This window comes from Crocodylus siamensis, chromosome 1 (assembly GCF_052110815.1).
Source record: "Crocodylus siamensis isolate JL-2025a chromosome 1, ASM5211081v1, whole genome shotgun sequence".
Classification (NCBI taxonomy): Eukaryota; Metazoa; Chordata; order Crocodylia; family Crocodylidae; genus Crocodylus; species Crocodylus siamensis.
In genome coordinates this window covers 98,953,879-98,961,902 of record NC_143395.1, presented here as the reverse complement: position 1 = coordinate 98,961,902, position 8,024 = coordinate 98,953,879, and the positions used below count along the sequence as shown (strand labels likewise).

The window sequence follows — 8,024 nt, the reverse complement described above, 5'->3', positions numbered from 1 at the left end:
ACGAGAAGTAGGTGAACCCTACTAAATGAGAGGCTAGGTTACACAGCCAAAAAGGTAGAGACCCAGGTTATAGGACCGGGAGGGCAGCTAAACCTCTGTCTAACTCATGCATGCCCATACTCATTCATCCACACTGGGGGGGAAGTACAATCACTACCTGTGTGCGAGTGCCAAAAATGCCATATGCAGCCAAAAACTTTCTGTTTAGATGTATAAAGAAAATAGAATTCCATCCTTAATCTTTCTATGCCTTAAATTCTCCAGCTATCAGATGGCCTTGCTTTTGGCTATGCTGTTTATTTAGACCTTTCAGGAAGACAAGCTGTTCATATTCAGGAAACATGTGCTTAACTGCTTCCCGGAGTAAGAATGCTTTCCTGAACTGTAGACTAATATAATTCTTTAAGAAAAGATCTGTCTATATGTGCTATGTACTGCTATATGTCTATATGTGCTATATGTCTGCTATGTGCTGCTATATGTTCACTACATATAGCAGCACATAGCAGAAAGGAGCCCTGACATTTGTTGTAGTCTCTTAGTAAATGAGTAATAACTTACTAATTATTTACTAATAATGTACTGTGGATCCCTAGTTCAGATGTAATTTGGTTGGGTGGTAAAGGAAATCTCTAACTATCTGGTAAATGCATGATCTCAGGGCAGGTCCTGGAATAGAGGTGTCTGTCAGTAATCATATTCACAGTTGGAATATATGTTGACAATCTTTCCTCTAAATTGAAGAGGATTATTAACTGGGAAGAAGTCGCTAAATTTAATTGAGGTGAGGGAAACAATTTAAAAACAAATTTCAAAAGACAAAATCCACGAATAGAGTTGGCTGTTTGCTGTTGTAATGGCCAAATCACTTCCCCAGCATCCTGAGTCCTCTCAGAAGAAGAATGGTAACTACTCTTTTCCCAGTTAATCTCCAGTCTCCATGGTGAGTTTCAATTTTCTAAAACCATCTCTTTTAAAATGGGTATGCCTGTAAATGTAAATGATATAGAAAATGACCAGCTAATAGGCTTATTTTTGTGTCCAGTGTTACACTTAAGTGTATCTCATTTACACAGCACTATTCTGCATGCAGCAGAGGAGTCAAATAGCTATTATTATAACATTGCTTCACATTATTTAGTGTGCCTCTCTTTATCATGACTTTCCCAGCATATGCAAGTTTTATCCCTGCTGCGTCTTGAGTTAACGGTGCAGGTATTTTGGTGTGCCACTGATTTCACGATTGTATCTTAGACTAGGTAATGTAATTGAGCATAGATTTTATAGCAGCTATGCTCAAGTATATAAGGAATGACCTCAGCATGTGTTTCCCCTTGAAAAGTGCAGTTGAAATGAACTCAGCCTGGGAGGATATTGAAACAAGAAGTTGCCTCCTAGCCAGTCTATGTCTCTTTTGAGGTTTGTTTAAAATAAATATAAACCTTTTCCTTTATAATGTTTAATTATTTAGCATTTGTCATTTGATTTGCACTTTCATCCTCTGCTGTATAATCAAAATATTTTATTTATTATTTCCTGCTACAGCTGATCCCATTTCCTCTCCATCTATGTGTTGTCAGCACTTCACATCTTCTTGCAGGTGCTGAAATTTGTTCTGTAAATGTTAACAGAAAAGGCAGAAGAAATGTGAACATTCACTAACAAACGTCCTCCGAACACCAGCAGTACAAAGAGCCCAACAAAAGGCCCCTGCCAGAGTCTATTTGATCATAAACCTCTCAAGCAGAAAATTGGCAATCACTGCAGAAACAATTCCTCAGGAAAGTATTCAACTTTCAAATAACCCTGAAATGCAACTCAGTAGCATTTGATTTCCAGTGCAGGAGCCTAACAGTCCGTCCCTATATCAGAACCCCAGTGAAGAGTAAAGTCCAGTCCACTGACACTGAAAGCGTTGGTAAAGCCATGCTGTAGGCTACACTGTATTTTATATACTAGAAAAACAAATTAAAGTGAATGTACAGATAAACTAGAGTGACTTTCAAAGGCTGATGATTTTTTACAGCCCATGCTTCTGGCTAACTACAGCAGGATTGAGGCAATCCTAGAAATTCTTAGCTGCTTTTAAGATGCCTTACAGTTGTTTTTCTGAATGGAGGTCAAATATGGAAAATAAAAGAAGTAGACAGCGTGAAGATCTGGTGGCTTTTAATTGATACTGTGCAGTCTCATTAAAAGAATGTGGTAAAAAAGTATATGTGCATATATGTTTATGCTAATTTTGAAGTGCACTTTGCCTGAGATGTTACCTGTGGCATACATGCAATGTGATGAAAGGACAAAAATGTCCTTGAATTACTTTACATATGAAGCTGAATAAATGAATGCTGGCTTGAGATGTAAGGAGGGGACTAGCAGAAGTGTCTTTACAGATACCATTACTGAAATGTACTAGTGTTTTTTGAACACCTCTTGCTACAACATAGAGGGAAAGGAGAGGACAACATAATTTCATGCCTTTGATATGCACTCACCCATAAGTTAAAAAACAGCCACTCTAATATGGAACAGTGAAATGTGTTAACACCAGAAATCGTATAGCAAAAACAGTTTCAATAGCAAACTCAGTAAATAAACAATCTGGAATGCTAGCATAATAATGGCATATGATTGATGTGATACTGTGCCCAAAACAGTGATATATGTAGATCTTCTCTCTGGGTGTCTGTACAGGACAATGCAGTGCCATATCAGGCTATCTGTGAATCAGCTAGTCTGGTTATCAGAAGCAGTGTAGACGTATTAGTGCAGTGTTCCACGTGACCTGGTAAATCCTGCTTCCCTGCAAAAATAGGTAAGGCATGAAAGAAGGTAATATATTTATCCAGCAGGTTCAAGTATGAGGGTGAAAAATTTAATTGTATGACAGAGGTCACAGAACATAAATACTATGCTTCTTCGTTATTATGGAAACCCTGTTGGCAAATGCACTAATTAAACAGTCCGGTCCAAATAAACTACACTAAACTGAAAAGCAAGGGAAACTGACAATCTTTTGGGTGGCAATTTTTTGAATGGCCATGCAAGTCAAGCAAAGTTTTGTTTCTTATAGGACTCTGCTATTGAAAATATCAAAATAATTAAGGCTAATAATGGAAGAATGATTTTAAAAATATAGAAAAATAATTGTTGGCCCTAATTTCATTTCCAATATAACTCACTGAATTTGCTTCTGATTTTCATCTCCCCAACTGATCAGAAACATTCTCTCTTCACCTAACTAGGTCCCATATTTAACAACCTAATTCCAAGCATTTATCTTCTATAAAGGAAATGGAATTTATATGTGGTTAGCTTATAGCATGCATGCTTAAATGGTGCAGGTTTTTAAGGGAGAAATGGGAAGTGTGTCAGTGCATTGCGTGGCAGGAATTAAGTGCTAAGGGAAGTGTACATGCCTGGGTATTTGGAGGGGAAATGAAGTGTGATAAATGCTGGTGACAAGGCTTAGGTTGTCTTTCACACATACTCTGTATCCCACTTAGGAAACAAGAGTAGTAGAAGTAAACATTGTGAAGTAAGAATGGTGAAAACTTTTCAACTTTTCAGTTAAATTGAAATGCAGCCAAATTGGTAGAAGTACCTGGAAAGAAGTGGAACACAGAAGAGAGAAGAACAGAGGAGTCCTGAAAATAAAAAACCAAACAAAACGAAACAGGCAGAATGTAGAAACTAGTTTATAAGTACTAGTTCAGTATTAAAGTGCTGCAGTATATATGAGTCCAATAAAACTTCTTGCTTTTTAAAGCATGGAAATGGCACACTTTCTATACTTGGGTGTTCTCTGAGAATGTGCTAGGGACTTCCCAAACTTAATAAAATTGCAGAAGAAATAAAATTACTTTTGTGTCTATTGAGACCTAGAATTGTGGGACTCTAGTATAGACTAGCCTACTTCAGAGTGTGAAGCCATCCATAAATCACTCAGAACTTCATCAGCTGGAGTTTCCTTTTATTTGCTTGAGGTGGAAAAATGTTCTGTTACAGAACACCTAATAATTACAGCGTTGATCATGCAATGCACCCTCCTAATCCAAAAGGACTTAACAAGCAATATAGAAGTGATTTATTTTCCCCAAGGAAACTGAGGCAGAAGGGTTAAGTGATTTGCTGATCTGGAGTGAGCCTTTTTTATTTATTCACTTGTTTTCTACTACATACATATATTTGGTATTTTTAGGTACTTGATCTCTAGCTTATAAAAGTCAATGGGAAAACTTCCTCTGAAATCAGGCCTTAATCCATACAACATTTGAGATTTATTGAGTGTCAGTGGATAGTGGATAACTCAGGATGCCCCTGGTGTGCTAACAAATAGGGAAAAAGCCTTCCCATTTCATAAACTCCACTGTAATTGAGTTAATATTTACTAGAGGAGAACATGAAGTAAAATTTACGTGACATTTTCCCCATGGATATTATGGTAGATTATTAGGAGTGGGGGAATTTATTACTAAATATTAACAGATCTTAATTAGGGCAGTAGTCAAAATTTGTCTGTTGTGTAGCTGAAGGGTGTATACTGTATACCATAACATTGTCAAAGATGTAAGAAACATACCAGACCTGTTCTTTAGTACTGACTTATTCAAAGGATGAGCTGGGGAAGGAGGTGCAAGAAAGACAAAAAAAGGAGGGGGAAAAAAAAAGGAAGATCGAGGCTGTCAAGCATTAGAAAGGCCTTTTATAGCCTCTCCAATGATAAACATTTTCTGGAAACAGATTTTATGTCAGCATCTGATTGGGTACAATTCACTACATCTGAATAAGACAAGAATTTACGGTTAGTTTCAGGGTAGGGAGATGTTCTACAAATGCCCAAGAGACCGTTCCATTTCTTCTACACTTGCCAACAGAACAGAATAATAGCCACAACTTGTGTGAAATACTGGTACCACTCTCTATGAGATATTGTGCTATTCCACTTAAAGATACAAAGTGACATTCTTCTCTTCTGCAATTCATCCCTACTGCCTTATTTTAATGGAGTAAATGGCTGTCTTTGCACATTCATCTCTACTGTGACACAGAAATTCTGAAGTCCTGGGGCATAATTACTTTTTTAGCTAATTGATTCTACAGGGTCCATCTACACATGCAATTAGCACATAGCAATAAACTCTGGCACAGTTCATGCCAGAGTTTATTGCTGGAGTTTATTGCTTGCAGGCACAGCATTTACACGTGCACCTGCGACAACAGAACATTGAGCTGGGGTGGAGCAGCCCCAGCTGGCAATGGGCCCAGGATGTCAGCCTGGGGCTGCTCCGGCCTGCTCAGTGTACTGCAGAAGGGCTGCCTGGGGCACAAGAGTACTACAGCACAGGGCTATCTGGCAGGCAGCCCCCGCACTATAACACCCCCAGTCAAGATCTACACATATATTTCAGGGCACATAACTACTCCACTGTAGGACAGAACTTGTCCTAGACAGTACTATCCTATAGTGGAGTTAATTAATTTACGGTACCCTAATATGGATGCATGTGTAGACAGTGACACTTTACTGCGGAGTTAATTGGTCAGCTCTGCAGTAAAGTGCACATGTAGATCCACCCCAGGTACAGCAAAAGAACAAACCCTTGTTCTTGTTTTGTTTGAGGTCTATCAAATGGCTCCTTTTTCCCCCTTCATTTCTCATTATTGGGTGGTAGATTCTTTGTAAAAAGAAATAAAACATTTCCTATTGGATTTTGGGGGCATTTGTGTTGGCACTGAACCACTCGGCTACATTTCTCTAAAGTTTAGTCACACTGACAGTTCACTAGTCTTTTAATGTGGCTGGTTTCATGTTTCTCAATTTCTTTCCCAGCTTACTTATTGTTCAGAGAACATACATTTATATATCCACAAATCAATGAGACCACTTTCTTAAACTAATGATGTATTCAATCCACAGAACTGTCAAGCTGATTTTCTTTCCCAATGTATTGATTTTTATATGCTAGACATGGCTTGAGGACAACAGTCTACTACATTAGCTCTTTCAGTCATTCACCTAATTTTTGCAGTGAAAAGCCATATACCATGTAATCAAACATGGTTGCTGGGTTTGCTTACATCAATACCTTAAATATTAAATACATCTTTCAAAATGGCAACTGGCATATTAAAGGCTCAGTTCTTTAAGTCTAAATTCTGGTCAAATATTTGTCTGAAGACTAATTGAAAGCATACTTTGTTAGTCATTCTGGTAAATTTCCTTTTAATTTTGTTTGTGGTTCCAGTTGAGGTTTTGGATAAGAAATAGGAAAAATGTGCTCTGTATTTATGGAGATCATTGTGGGGAAGCCTTCAGGACTCTGAGCAGTAGGCAGACAGACAAGCCCTTGGTAGCCTGGACAGGACTGGCTGTCTGCTTACTGAATAGCTTCATTTGGTCTCTCATTAGAGCGTGGTTGCTGCATGTAAGAAATAGCTTTCATAGTGCCCTGTAGGCTGGAGACTGGTATCTCCCCCTCCTAGTCCTTATGCTTCTGTTGCCTAATCTTGGTTCTTGATCCCCCTGTACTTTCCCTGGTTCCTGGTTCTGAATTCTCTAGTCTGGTTTTCCTCTTTGGTTCTCTGTGGTCTAATTTGTTTCCTGTTGCTCTTCTAGGTCCCAGTCTCCAGCTGTTTCCTAAATCTTCATTTAGCTCCTATGTGTACTTTTGCCTACACTTAAAACCCTTGACTTATCTCCCCGTCTACAGCTCCTGCTGCATCCCTGTGATCCTCGGCTCTTGCACTCCCTGATAGTGTGACTCCTGGCCTTTAGATTTCCTAGCCTTGCTCCTTTACCTCTGAATTCTGATCCCAAATTTCCAGGCCATGCCTGAGACAGAAGGATTTTGGATCAAGTGGTTTGTGGGACTTTACAGTTCAACTTATACACATCTAAACTGTTTTCTACCTGAAACTTGGTTAAAGTAAAAGATCCAGTATACTGATAATTAGCCTACATAAGAGTAAATTTTCTGGAATCCTAAATTATTTGGCTATTTTTATTTTCACTTCCTTATCATCACTTCTTTGGTTCATACATGCCTGGAACCCAAAATCTTGGGAGTGGAGAGAAACTCTGTGCCATTGAAATCAACATGCAACACAAAACTCTTTTGTAATCTCCCAGTCCAGCTTGGAGGTTCCAGCCTAACATAGGAAGCCCTGGAGTCCAGTCTAGATTACAGTTTCCTTTCTAGTTACCCTGTGAACCACAGTGCTCCCTGGAATCTCAGAAATACTTCATGCCCATGCCTACCCCACCTTCTCTGGGTGTGCCAAAGCTTGGGAAAAGGGTTGCATGAGAGTCTTGCAACTTTTTTCCCCCTCCATTTCTATGTCTGCAAAATCTTTCCTCAGGTGGATAAACATTTTTCAGGAACCTTTGATGCTGATCCAGTACCTTTGCTTAGTGTAAATGGATCAGGGCAGTGTTACACAGAAATGACCATGTTCTGGGTGAAACTTCTCAAGAATTGTGTATGTGTCCTACTTTGTGCTATGTAGGCAGAGTGACTGCACTAAGCATATATGGCTTTTACTCTCTCACACAAGAAACGTTCATCCCATAGAATGCACACATTACTCTGTTGGTTTCTATTTTTCCCTTTATTCAAACCATGGGAATGCAATTACTGGTCATTAGCATCTGGAAAATGAGTGTTAGAAGGACAGATGAACTAGTTTGGGGCTTCTATAATCAAAAAAGAACAGATTTCTGCTTGTAAAGATGGCTGAAGCAGTTCAACAGAAATAAGAAACGTGGTTAATTTTTGCTCAGGTTCCTTCTCCTCTGTCACTCTTAACTGCCTATATTTTATGCTGACATCTACACCTACTCAATTTTTTTATGAGAATGGGAAAAAAAGATATGGTTAAAATATCTTTACCTCTTTTCATTTTCATGTGCCTTAGTTCTTCCTTGCTTTAGCTTGGAAATACATTTCTAACCCGCCCCCCTCCCCCGTTTTTATCATATTTTGATATCTCCTGTGCCCCTGCAATCCCAAGATCAGGATTTA

The 8,024-nt window shown here is 38.8% G+C and overlaps 1 long non-coding RNA gene across 1 annotated transcript in view; it reads left to right on the top strand.

The window, feature by feature from the left end:
* Nucleotides 1–699: 699 nt before the first annotated feature.
* Nucleotides 700–8,024, top strand: part of LOC149873093 (uncharacterized) — a 95,562-nt gene continuing 88,237 nt past the window's right edge. Inside the window, exon 1 of the long non-coding RNA XR_016439837.1 lies at nucleotides 700–943. This is a non-coding gene — a long non-coding RNA (uncharacterized LOC149873093). The remainder of the gene's footprint in view (nucleotides 944–8,024) is intronic.